Source organism: Triticum aestivum, chromosome 7D, assembly GCF_018294505.1.
Source record: "Triticum aestivum cultivar Chinese Spring chromosome 7D, IWGSC CS RefSeq v2.1, whole genome shotgun sequence".
NCBI classification, from domain to species: Eukaryota; Viridiplantae; Streptophyta; class Magnoliopsida; order Poales; family Poaceae; genus Triticum; species Triticum aestivum.
The window spans coordinates 572247270-572260675 of record NC_057814.1 but is presented as its reverse complement, the minus strand read 5'-3'; positions in this window follow the sequence as shown (position 1 = coordinate 572260675).

Below are 13406 nucleotides of genomic sequence, written 5' to 3'. Positions count from 1 at the left end.
ATCATAGGACCCAATACTATAAACCGACAATTGGGAGCCATCTTATGAGAAAAAAATTGAAATTTTGAGCCAAGAAGGCCACAACCCAAAAATTTAAAAGGCTGAATTATTGGGCTTGACCCATGTAGCCAAACAGAATTCGTAGGAAAAAATAATAGGAAGACCGAATTGTTGGGCTTGGCCCAAGTAAAGCACCGACCGAATTGTTGGGCTAGGCCCATGTAGAACACCGAATTGGACCGGACTGATTCTAATCAACGACCAATTCACTTGGTCGCAATTTTGCCATGTCAGACTGCCACGTCAGATTCGACATGGCCTAGGCAGGCTGCCAGCGACCAAAACAATTGGTCGTAGAACCAGAACTTTTGTTTTGGTCGTTGCCTTCTACGACCATCTCACAGAGAAGGTCGTTAAGTTTCATTAAAGATGGCCAGCTTTTGACCAATTGTTTTTGGTCATAAAAAGGCCGCAAACGAAAAAAATGACCATTCAGCGACCAATATTGATGGTCGCAAGTTGACATATTTGTTGTAGTGATTATCATCAAGTTAGTTTTCATCATGCGCATATGATTCGTGTTCGCTACTTTGATAATTTGATATGCGGGTGGACCGGTGCTTGAGTGTTGTCCTTACTTGGACAAGCCCCCCACTTATGATTAACCCCTCTCGCAAGCATCCACAACTACGAAAGAAGAATTAAGATAAATCTAACCATAACATTAAACATGTGTGGATCCAACTCAGCCCCTTACGAAGCAAAGCATAAACTAGGGTTTAAGTTTCTGTCACTCTATCAACCCATCATCTACTTGCTACTTCCGAATGCCTTCCCCTAGGCGGAAATCATTGTGAAGTGTCATGTAGTCAATGTTCACATAACACCACTAGAGTAAAGACAACATACATCTCATCAAAATATCGAACGAATACCAAATTCACATGATTACTTATAACAAGACTTCTCCCATGTCCTCAGGAACAAAAGTAACTACTCACAAAGCATGTTCATGTTCATGATTGATCCTCCCTTCTGTGATGTCTTGTATCCGCGTCAGTATTTTCCCCAAGGAGTAAGGATGATGCAATACAACTAAGGTAGGTAGATCCCTCAGTAATGAAACCAAGGTTATCGAACTAGTAGGAGAACCAAGCAACACTATGTAAACGGTACCTACACAGAAAGAACAAATACTTGCAACCTGACGCGAAAGAGGGGTTGTCAGTCCCTCCTGGGTAAAAGATTGGTAAAGTGATAGATTGGTATATGCAAATAAAATAAAGGCAAATAAAATTCAGCATGATATTTTTGGGTTTTTGATAATATAGATCTGAAAATAAAAGATGCAAATAAATAAAAAGGCAAATAGCAATATAGATCTGAAAATATATGATGAGAAAATAGACCGCGACCGTAGATTTCACTAGTGGCTTCTCTCGAGAAAATAGCATATGGTGGGTAAACAAATTACTGTTGGGGAATTGATAGAACCTCAAATAATTATGACGATATCCAGGCAATGATCATTATATAGGCATCACGTCCAAGATTAGTAGACCGACTCCTGCCTACATCTACTACTATTACTCCACACATCGTCCACTATCCAGCATGCATCTAGTGTATTAAGTTCGTGGAGAAACAGAGTAATGCAATAAGTACGATGACATGATGTAGACAAGATCTATTCATGTAGGAATAGACCCCATCTTGTTTGTTTTGTTTGCTGCGAACTTGCGAGTACATTCAAAGTACTTACCTAGCGTGTCATGCTAGATGCAGGAGAAGCCGTGCAAGGAGTTGATGTCGATCGGTACATGGCGTTCTAGGCCGTGTCCCAATAGTGTCCTTGTGGAGTGGAGTCCCGCTACTTCGTCCTTCCGCTGCCGAGTAGGAGTTTCCCTTATCATCGAGGCCCCCTAGATGTCTACTAAATAATGTACATAACTGCAGTCGCACCATGTGCGCCGCTTGGCCTTGCTTGTCATGTAATATTTGAACCTATGTATCTGTAAGAGATCAATAAAGCGATTATTTTCTTTACCAAGTTGTTGTGTGTTGCCAGAAGACTTGATGTCTGGGCTTGCAATGCAAGGTAAACCGGTTGCTCTGAGCCGGGGTGCCACATTGTTCCTGGGTGATCGTAGGGCAATTTTTTTGTTTTCTACCACGTTTCTCAATAGTGTCATGAGGTGGACGGGTTTTGTTGAAGCAGCATTGGTCCACCCCTAGGGAAGTGTACGAAAGTACCAGACTAGGAGCTTCATAGTGCCGGTAAAGTGCGTAACCTGCGCAGAGGTGAGAATCTGTTCGAATAGCCGAGTCCATGGTATTGGACACAGTTCTTACTAGGTCACACTATTGATCAACAATAATTATGAAAGAACTCATCTCAAGGTTGGTTCAATGATGATCATGTGGTGATAATGAGCATGAGTAAGTTGGTCCATGTGACCTTAAATGATCGCTTATACTTCTGTAAGTTGAATAGTAGCATCATGTTTACCTTCAACATATTAATAATTGCTTCACTTGCATATTTCCCTACTTTTGTTTGTCTCAATTGCTATGGTTGTTGTGAGCTTGTGAGTACATCCAAAGTACTCACCTAACGCATATGCCAGATGCAGGAGAAGTCGTGCATTTTGGACTCATCATCAGCATCGTCGGTTGTCGTCTCTTGTTGCAACGTCCAATCGACGAGATCCACAATAGCAACACCTGCAAACCACCGCCCCACCCGAAGAACTCTCGAGACGTTGCCTTGCAGCGGCATGGTGAACGGCGCCCCTGCCTAAAAGCACTGGCAGTCCCTCCTCTCTGCAGCAATTGCGGTGTTTGAAAGCAACACCAACGGACCTATTGCAAACAGGGGGTTGCATCAGCAGTAATGCCGACCACCATCCGCATAAGTGGTAGTCATTCGTTGTAGTGCTTGCAGCTCTCCTCAGCCTTCTTAAAAGCACACACGACGCAACCATCGACCTTGCAGTAGTGCTGCCCCATCGCCGACGACCATGCCGCTGCAGCCCGCTCGCTATACACGCACTAATGACGATGACCTTGCAACAGAAGTGGTGCTGCAAAACAGCATCAGCACCACCGCAACAATAGTACAACTATTGTCGCCGAAGCACCACCTCATGGTCGTTGTAGTCAAAACATTTCAACTCCTGCGTGGTCTAAACTAGTTATATACGAATAGTATGACAAGGGAGGAGCCAAGAAGTCCATTTATTTGGTTCAATGATGGTCATGCATATGAGATAATTTTCAAGTGTTGGTTTTACTCTTTCAGTTTGACCATTTGCCTGTGAATGATAAGTTATGTTTGTATCTTAGTTGAACATTCGTTCATAGCTTTAAGGATGCCATTCCACATGTGACTTGTATACATGATGTCCAAAGATGATCATCAAAGGCTTACATGAAGCTTATTATGACCAATCGTTTTCTTCCAAGCCTTTCAACCAATCAATGCGACCTCGTAGGGCACCTTTTGCTAAAACTCGAGCAGTTTCTTGAATACTTGCTTTAGATATGAAACTTTGGGTATCTAGGTAAGCCCTTGTTATCCCCAATAAGATTGCCCGATATTATATCCATTCATCCAAAGCCCTGCTCGTCCCGTTCGTGATAGTTCGGTTAATTCCCCATGCAAAGAATAAAAATAGACATTCCATATTCGGAAACCCACACTTTTGAGGGAATGTATCCGGTGCACCTGCAATTGTGGTGCTACCCGTGCACCGGATACCGTAGAAGATTTTTAAAAATATGAAAAAAAAATTAAAACAACGACACAACATCATTGCATGTTGTAAAAAGGTTTTCGTAGCAAATTTTGCGACAACCTACATTGATTTTGTCTCCATGTCCATGTGATAATTTTTTTTAAAACTTTTAGAATATTTTAAAATGTGCAACATGAGTTCGGTGCACCAATAGCACCATAAGCAATAAAGGCCATGCTTCGATAGTATGGCCCAAGTTGCTGGATCCAGGTTTCTTGGGCCACAATCCTGAAGGAAGGGTTTCTTGGCCTACAATCAATCCTGCACAATACCCCTAAAAAAATCAATCCTGCACAAAGTCAGTTCCAGGGCCCTCGAGAAGGTTCGACATCTGCTGGACCCGCAAGCGTTAGCGAATGGGATCCGCATCCGACAAGCGTTAGCGAGTGAGAGTAAAGAAAGACCGGGCGCGTCGGTGTAGCCCGAGCCCGAGACGGCGACCGGATCCGATCCGATGCGGAAGCTCTAGGGTTTGCGAGGCTATTTATACGCGGGACCGGGGTCTCCTGCTCACTCGGTCCCAACGCCTCGAACAGCCGCTGCCACTAGCTTCCAGCGAACAGAGCCAAGGGTTTGGGGGAGAGCGATGGAGGGAGGAGTGATCTCGGTGCCGGCGCCGGCGCCGGTTTGTTGCCTCGCCAACAGGGAGTTCCAGGCCACCCCCACCCCCAGCCCGCCCGACGAGTCGACGGTCCTCCGCGAGCTCAACGTCTCCGTCTCCCTCTCCGGTCTGGACATTTCCCGCGGCCACCACGGCGAGCCGGACGTCCTGGGCCAGAGACGCAGCAAGTACAAGCCCATGGTCCGGACAGTCTCCAAGATGCACATGGCGGCCAAGGCCAGGGCGGAGAAGGTGGCGGCGGCGGTCGACAAGGCCAAGGCGGAGAAGAAGGAGCGCTCGACAAGGCCAAGGCGGAGAAGAAGGCGGCGGCCGACAAGGCCAAGGCGGAGAAGAAGGCGGCGGCCGACAAGGCCAAGGCGGAGAAGAAGAAGGCGGACGACAAGGCCAAGGCGGAGAAGGCGGCGGCGCCGCCTGCATCCCCCGAGTGGTTGAGGTTGTACCTTGACGAGGGGTATGGGATCAAGAAGCAGGTGACGGTGAAGATAGACCATCGGAACAGCTACATAAGTGGCTGCTCGAGTGGGACAAGAAGCCTCGCGATCCCCTGCCCAACTTCCCGGAGGAGCTTCGCGAGGCCATGGACGCCATCAAGGCCGAGCGCGACGAGAACGAGAGGGTCCTCGTCGACTTCAAGCGCGACGGCTATGCCTACGTCCAGGTCGACGTCTTCAACGACGACAACCCAAGGGCCAACCTCCCCGCCGACCAGTACGAGGTCATCCCCCACGACAGCGACGAAGAAGCTTGATCTACTGAGCAACATCTATCTATCTATCTATCTATCTATCTATCTATCTAATGTCTGCTATGGATTAATGTCTGCTATGGATCAGAGCTCTAGACAACGCAATTTAACTCACAGAGCACAATTTTAGGAGAGAATTTGGGAGCTTCGAGCTAGGGTTCTTGCTTTGGAAAGGGGAAAGTAAGTTTAGCACGCCACCGGCGGCTAGGGTTTACACCCAATACAGCTAAATCATACCACACCCCGGGCCGAGGCTGGCTTTATAGCCATTACACTGATAAAGTGAAAGAAGCAAAAGCAAAGCACATGGCACTGTCGGATGAGCTACAACTACTGGAGGACACTACAGCCGCTGGATGGTAGATCGACGAAGGAGAGATGCCCTTTGCTTGCGAACCGTTATCCAAGGTTCAGAACCGCACGATGAGGAATCTACGGCTGATCCTACTTCTGGTACGCCAGGAACAGGGGAGAACATGAACATGGCCTGACAATACCCCCCAATTTAGCCTGAGCTTGTCCTCAAGCTCTGAAAGCAGGAAAAACCTTCTGGATAAATGCTGAATCCTCCCAAGTAGCGTCCTCCACTGGAAGGTTTGACCATTTGACTAGCCACCTGACCACTGGAATACTGATACTCCCCTGCTTCCTAGGAATTAATGCTCTCTCCAGAACTGCTTCAGGTTCTATCTTGATAATGCCATCAGGACCAATAAGTGGTAGGATAGGAGAAGGAATGACTGTTGTTCCAATGTGCTTCTTTAACTGGCTGACATGGAATACATCATGTAACTGGCAGCCTTTTGGCAACAGCAACTTATAAGCATGGTTTCCAATTTTGTTCAGGACTCTAAAGGGCCCATAGAACTTGGAATGGAGTTTCAGATGCCTATGTAAGCTGAGAGAAGTGTGTCTGTATGGTTGCAACTTCAAATAAACCATATCTCCCACTTCAAATTCTCTTTCCTTTCGCTTTTTATCAGCAAAGTGCTTCATTCTAGACTAGGCTTTGATAAGGTTCTGTTTGATTACTTCAATGGCCAATTCTCTGTTATGTAGTAAATCCTCATTATCTTCACAAATAGCATCTGGTAGTGCTGATTCTGCTACCATTGGGGGAGGGAAACCATACAGGGCTTGAAATGGAGTCATTTGTAGAGATGTGTGAAAGGAAGTGTTATACCACCACTCTGCAAGTGCCAGCCATCCATGCCACTTCCTGGGTTGCTGAAAACACATACACCTCAAGTAGTTTTCTAAACACTGGTTGACTCTTTCTGTTTGACCATCAGTTTGTGGGTGGTAACTTGTGCTCATGTGTAACTTGATTTTCAGAGACTTAAACAATTGCTGCCACAATTTGCTTATAAATATTTTGTCTTTGTCAGTCACTATCACTAAGGGCATGCCATGTAACCTGAACACATTGTCAGAGAATGCTCTTGCTACAGACTGCACTGTTATGGGATGTTTCATAGCAATGAAGTGGGAATACTTAGTAAATCTATCAACCACTACCAGAATCAAATCTTTGTTTTCTGATTTTGGCAATCCCTCCACAAAGTCCATGCTTACATGTGCCCAAGCAAAATCTGGCACAGGTAAAGGTTCTAGTAATCCAGGATAGGGAGTGTGCTCAGCCTTGTTCAACTGGCAAATAGGGCATGCTTTCACAAAAGTCACCACATCTTGTTTTAGGCCCTGCCAATGGAAAATCAGCTTCACTCTCTGGTAAGTTGCTCTTTCCCCAGAATGGCCTCCTAACTCATAGTTGTGAAATGTTTGGAGGATTTCCTGCCTGAGGTTAGTAGCTGATCCAATGACAATCTTGTTGTTAAACCTAAGTATACCATGCTTGAATGAATAAGCATTGGTGCTGGTTTTGTCCACAGTGCACTCAGCAATGAGTTCCTTAATTTTATCATCTCTTTTGTAATTGCTTATTACTTCCTTCACCCAAGTGGGAGTAACAGCAGTAGCAGTTAATGAAGAAATCATGTGCTTCACTCTGGATAAGGCATCTGCGGCCTTATTTTCCTTTCCCTTTTTGTACTCAATTGAGAAATTAAAGCCCAGCAGCTTGAGCAATAATTTGTGCTGAATGCCTTCAGTGATTTTCTGCTCCTGAATATATTTTAAACTCTCTTGATCAGTTCTGATAACAAGGGCAGTTGCTAGGAAGTAGTGCTTCCATTTCTTAACAGCCTCAATGATAGCCAAGGCTTCCTTGTCATATGTGCTCATAGCAGCTGCTTTAGGACCAATACTCTTGCTGAAGTAAGATATAGGCCTTCCCTCTTGCATCAAGACAGCCCCCAATCCATACCCACAAGCATCTGTTTCCAGAATAAAAGGTTTAGAAAAATCTGGGAGGGCTAAGACAGGAGAGTTTGTAAGCTTATGTTTCAAAGCTTCAAATGCTTGTTGTTGTTCCTCTCTCCAATTAAAACCCTCTTTCTTTAAGTAATCAAACAGGGGCCTGCAAATTACTCCATATCCCTGAATGAATCTTCTGTAATAGCCACTGAGCCCCAAGAAACTTCTCAACTCAGTCACTGTAGTAGGGGCTGGCCACTCTTTGATAGCTTGTATTTTAGATGGGTGAGTAGACACTCCTTCTGAGTTAATGACATGGCCCAAATACTCAACCTCCTGTTTACCAAATGAACATTTCTCTATTTTTGCATGCAGTTTATTTGCTTGCAGTATTTCAAACACTTGTTTTAAGTGCCTCTTATGCTCTTCCATAGAGGAACTGAACACTAGTATGTCGTCAAAGAAAACCACAACAAACTTGAGATAGCCCAACAAGAAGTTCATGAGGGCCTGGAAAGTAGGAGGGCCATTAGTTTGTCCAAAGGACATAACTAAAAATTCAAACAATCCCATGTGAGTGGTGAATGCAGTTTTAGGTATATCTTCTTCAGCCATTCTGATTTGATGGTACCCATTTCTGAGATCAATTTTGGAGAAAATCTTTTCCCCCTTGAGTTGGTCCAAAAGATCTTCAATAACTGGTATGGGATATTTGTTTTTAATAGTAATTGCATTCAATTTTCTGTAATCAGTACAGAGTCTCCAAGAACCATCTTTCTTCTTCACCAACAACACAGGAGAGGAGAATGGACTAGTGCTAGGTGTGATTACTCCATTTTTCAAGAGTTCCCTAATTATTTTCTCCAATATTTCCTTTTGGTGGTGAGGAATTCTGTAAGGCCTTTGATTCACAACTTTAGCCCCTTCTATTAAAGGAATTATGTGGTCACAAGGCCTGCTTGGGGGTAGCTCAGTAGGTTCCTGGAACAGTTTCTCATACTGGTCTAACAAAGGCTGTAACTCTGCAGGGATTTCTTGGTTATCTGCTGTTAACTCCAGACCAGTAGTAGTAAAGAGAAAAAATCCACACACAGCCTGTTCTAACAGCTTTTCAGTGTTATCCTTTGCCTCAATCACAGGAGTGATAGGTACAGTTTCATCCACAAATGTTAAAAACTGCCCAGTACTGTCAGAGATTTTCATCTCCATTTTAATAAAATCCATTTGAACTGGACTATACTTCCTGAGCCAATCCACTCCCAAAATCATGTCATATCCCTTCAATTTCAAGACTCTGAAACTATCAGAAAAGTGATGACCCTGAATTTCATAGGGGCAATTCTTTGCCTGGAACTCAGTCCATAATATTCCTCCACTTGCAACCACTACTTTGATTTTTGGTGTTGGGGTAGGTGCAACTGGTAACTTACTGGCCATTTCAGGGGCTATGGAAGTTGATGTACTGCCACTGTCCACCAAGGCTGTGGCAACTGCATTTCCAACTTTTACTGTTAATACAAAAGTGTTTCTGCCTGCTCCTATGCCCATGGCAGCATGCATTGACACTTTTAGCACAGTTTCATCAGATAGCTGCTCATTTGTTTCCAGGTCAGGGTCATCAAAGTCTGTTACAAAAATTGTTTCAGGGTTTTCATTGTCTTGCACCTGTAGCGCCTGTATCTGAGCTCTCTGGCTCATTTTGCAAACCTGCCTGTGACCAGGCACCCAAGGTTCTCTGCATTTGTAACACACTTGATTTTGCTTTGCTTGCTGGATAACAGTGTTCCTGTTAGGTGTGGCTAAAGGAACAGGGGTCTTGGACTGCTCAAAGATAACTTGTCTTCTGGGCTGAGGCATATAAGGCTTAGCTTGCACAAGAGGAGTGAGAGGTTGTGCTTTTTCCATTCTCCTAGCATACCAGACTGTTGTTTGCATGTCTTTAGGTTTCAAGCACTCCACATGACTTTTAATATATGGATTTAAGCCAGACACAAAACTGGAAACATAGTAATCATCTGGAATTCCTGGGTTTTCTCTTCTCATGGTATTCATTAACTGCTCAAACTGTTCTACATAGGCAGTAACAGTAGTAGTTTGTTGTGCGGCATGGAAGGAACTGACAATATCGCAGGCCGAATCCACAGAAAATCTATCAGACAAATAGGAGCAAAATTTATGCCATGGAACATTGCTTGGAGCAAATCCAGTTCCCCTCCACCATTGAACAGCGGGACCTTTGAGGTAAGATATAGCCAGTTCTGTTCTACGCTCGATAGGGGTTCTTGCTGCAGCAAAATACTGGTCCAGATTCTGAATCCAAGACTCAGGATCATGGCCCTCAAATTCAGAGATATTGAGCTTAGCTGGTTTTACCGTAAGGATATTTCTTCGACCCTCCACTGGGGTGTTTGGTCTCCTTCTATAGATGTTGTCCGCTGCTTCTTCTTCAGGTATGTCATCGAGCTGCACTGCATTGTTTGCTGTTGTTTCCCTTGCTTGCCCATAGTTCGGGTGTCTGTAAGGTACCTTAGGTGTACCATCCAACTGCAGTTCCTTGCCATTATGATCTCTCAGTGTTGATGTTCCGATTGGCAAAGGTGCGCCTTTGTCAGGCATTGCCACCGATGGTGGTGTAGGAATTTGGAGCTGCTTGGGTCTGCCTGGAGCTACATGAGGCGAATTGATCTGGTTGTCCTTCAATTGAACACTGCCTTGGCCCTCCTCAACTTGATCTGCCTGTGCTGGCTCGGGATCTAACAACAGACGCCTGAAATTGTCCTGAATTTTCTCCAAGTTTTTCTGCATCGTTGCAAAATTTCTGTTCACAAACACCTGAAACTGCTGGAACTCCTTGCGATCTTCCTCTCTCTCGTGCTGGAGCGCCTTGATGTCCAACTCGAGGGACTCGAGCTGCAACTCCGCTGTGGAGCCAGAATCAACAGGGCCCGTCATGTTAAGGCCGTCAGAGATCACCACCATAGAGGGTTGGGAGGGTGGGATGAACTTGTCACCGCCGCCAACACCGCCGCCTGCGCCCGCCTCCGATGGTACACGGCCAAATCCAGGAGCTGGAATTTTACCACCCGAGAAATACTCTCAGGCAACCAGGCTGTCCTCTGACTGCACCCGAACGCTGCCGCTCCCGCCGCCGCCTACTGCCTCCGCCGCCCGATCGGAGCTCGAAGAGGGATTTTACAGCTAAAGCAAACCTCTACGCTGCCCCAATCATCTACCGCCGCCGAGGAAAGACTGGCCTCTGATACCAATTGTCAGGATCAGAGCTCTAGATAACACAATTTAACTCACAGAGCACAATTTTAGGAGAGAATTTGGGAGCTTCGAGCTAGGGTTCTTGCTTTGGAAAGGGGAAAGTAAGTTTAGCACGCCACCGACGGCTAGGGTTTACACCCAATACAGCTAAATCATACCCACACCCCGGGCCGAGGCTGGCTTTATAGCCATTACACTGATAAAGTGAAAGAAGCAAAAGCAAAGCACATGGCACTGTCGGATGAGCTACAGCTACTGGAGGACACTACAGCCGCTGGATGGTAGATCGACGGAGGAGAGATGCCCTTTACTTGCGAACCGTTATCCAAGCTTCAGAACCGCACGATGAGGAATCTACGGCTGATCCTACTTCTGGTACGCCAGGAACAGGGGAGAACATGAACAGGGCCTGACATTCCCGGAGGAGCTCCGCGAGGCCATGGACGCCATCAAGGCCGAGCGCGACGAGAACGAGAGGGTCCTCGTCGACTTCAAGCGCGACGGCTATGCCTACGTCCAGGTCGACGTCTTCAACAACGACGACCCAAGGGCCAACCTCCCTGCCGACCAGTACGAGGTCATCCCCCACGACAGCGACGAAGAAGCTTGATCTACTGAGCAACATCTATCTATCTATCTATCTAATGTCTGCTATGGATTAGTGTATGATTCCTCCTGGCGATGTACTGCGTCCTAAACTTCTGTCTGCAATTGATGATGATGTTGTATCGTAGCTATGTAGTGTGTCCTCTGCCTTTGTAACCCGGCAAGCTACTATTCTCCTAGTGTTATTTATGTGCCACTCATGTTATTGAATCCCTCTGTTATGTTGCTCTTCAGTTCGGGGTTCGCAATTGGGCTGGTTGGTTCAACTGTTTTAGAATTGCATCTTAGGAAATGCTTGCAGTAAATTCATAATTGTCCTTGGTTTAACTGTTTGAAAATTGCAGTTGCAGGAAAGGATATCTGACAAGCAAGGCTCTTTGTGAGCAAAATTACACTACTTTGCTGCTGTTTGGCAATAGTAGTATGTGTTACTAGCTGTTTGTTTTCCGTATAAAGTTTTGATGTGTCGATGTTCATAGTTGCTGCTCTATGCTTGTGGCTGAACTTATAAACTTCATGGAGTTTGATTGGCTAGCTCAAGGGCTGAAGATAGCTGCAGGATATTTTTCAGAATGAATAGCCACATGTCGTATGAAACTTTACACCAGGACTATGGTAGTTGATTTTGTCATTTTGACCACATGGTAGATCTATACTTATGTTAATTCAAAGGTAATGCCATCTGCATCTATAATTTTGCAACTACTGAACACATCAATTTACTGCCTCATTTTTCTACGTGCAAATGATGCCCTAAGGTTTTCAACAGATCTTGCTCTGCTATTATAGCCAAACCTTTTAACTTCATTCTCTTTACTATTCTCCTAGTGTTATTTGTGTGCCACTCATGTTATTGAATCCCTCTGTTACGTTGCTCTTCAATTCGGGGTTTGCAATCATTACAGATCTTGGCAGGCCTGGTTGGTTTAACTGTTTTAGAATTGCATCTTAGGAAATGCTGGCAGTAGATTCATAATTGTCCTTGGTTTAACTGTTTGAAAATTGCAGTTGCGGGCAGGATATCTGACAAGTGAGACTCTTCATGAGCAAAATTATACTACTGTGCTCCTGTTGGCAATAGTAGCATGTCTGTATGTTACTAGTCTGTGTTGACTTCCTATAGGTTCATGCCAAATCTGATTCTTTTTGGAGGTCTAAGATAGGCTCTCGTGCATGACATTTACATGAGCCTGGCCACAATCTGGATGATAGCTCAGAAGTTGGTGAAGCTCAATGTGAAGTCATAACACTAAGGTGTGATTACCTCCACTATCACTAATAAGTCCACTTCCTTCTGTTTTCTCATTCATACACCACTAAATATATGGTGTTATCTTGTCATATGTGGTGATGCAAGTTTGTGTGTGTGTGTGTGCGTGTGTGTGTGTTTGTAACAAAAGCACATGCATGCTGTTGATTTGTAATTGCCTGACTGCTGACTGGTTTGCTGTCATAGTTTTTCTTGTTCATTTGGTATGTGGGATTGATGCAGTCCTGCCTATTTTTGTGGCTACAGGGTTCGCCTTACCATTGTACTTAATCGCCATGATACTTAAGCTCATAGCACGAGTCTTATGATCCATGTTCCCTTCCTATGATCCCAGAAGTAAAATCAGTCGTTCTTTATCATTTTGTCATGCTTGTTTGTTGTCCTATAAGTTTACAGGTGTCAATCTTCATAGGTTCTGCTCTAGGTTTGTGGCTGCACTTATAAACCTTTATGGAATTAGATTGGCAAGTTCAAGGGGTGAAGATAGCTGCAGGATATTTTCAGAATGAATAGCCACATGTTGAATGAAACTTTACACCATATGACATGCACTTGTATGGTAGTTGATTTCGTTATTTGACCACAAAGACCTATATTTATGTGAATTAATAAGTGATGCCATCTGTATCTATAATTTTGCAACAACTAAACATATAGATTTACTGCCTCAATTTTCTACATGGAAAAGATGACCTAGGATTTTCAACAGATCTTGCTCTGCTATTATATTTATACCCATACATTTTAACTTCGTTCTCTTTACTATTCTTCTAGTGCTAT